Source organism: Lepidochelys kempii, chromosome 14 (assembly GCF_965140265.1).
Source record: "Lepidochelys kempii isolate rLepKem1 chromosome 14, rLepKem1.hap2, whole genome shotgun sequence".
Classification (NCBI taxonomy): domain Eukaryota; kingdom Metazoa; phylum Chordata; order Testudines; family Cheloniidae; genus Lepidochelys; species Lepidochelys kempii.
Genome location: NC_133269.1, coordinates 14,597,716 through 14,598,373, shown reverse-complemented (window position 1 = coordinate 14,598,373; position 658 = coordinate 14,597,716).

The following is a 658-nucleotide window of genomic DNA, read 5'->3' as shown; positions in this document are numbered from 1 at the left end:
TCTGAGGCGTGCAAGTCCCACCCACCCCTTCCCCCGAGATAGCCAGCGCAGGGGCTGCACCCGTAATAATGCCAGGCAGGCGACGTAGGGATATATATGCGCGTTAGAGGGAGGAGGGGTTGGCTCCAGCTGTCCTCACGGATGTTGCTTTGCAGGCAGTGGGATCGTGTTGCACAGAGAAAGGGAAAAAACATCCTGATCATTTGTGCTGCTTTGCTGTGGTGGGGGGAATTCTCCCCAGCGGAGGGGAGAGCGTTTCATTCAACACACTGCCGAGGCTGCGGTTGTGCATTCAGCAAGGAGCATGCCCGGGATGGGCCATGTGCCAATAGCACTGTCATGGCAGCTGTAAGAAGTGGCAATAAGGAAGAGGTGCGCTAAGGATTGCTGCAGGGCAAGCTCTTCCCCGCAGAGACAGCACCAATTAGCCAGCGGAGGCAACTGATAGCTGACATCTAAGTCAGGAGGCAAACTCCTGATAGTGGGCAGGAGAGCCTGGTGATGTGAGCAGCGGAGGAGGGGTGTAACTTGCAGCCATTTGGGTGTGCAAAACCAGTGTAATTTACACCCCAAGCGGTGTATGTTACACTGTGTGACAGGGGCCTAGCGGGGAAATGGGGAAGGATGGTGGTGGTAAGGCACCGGATTGGCACTCAGG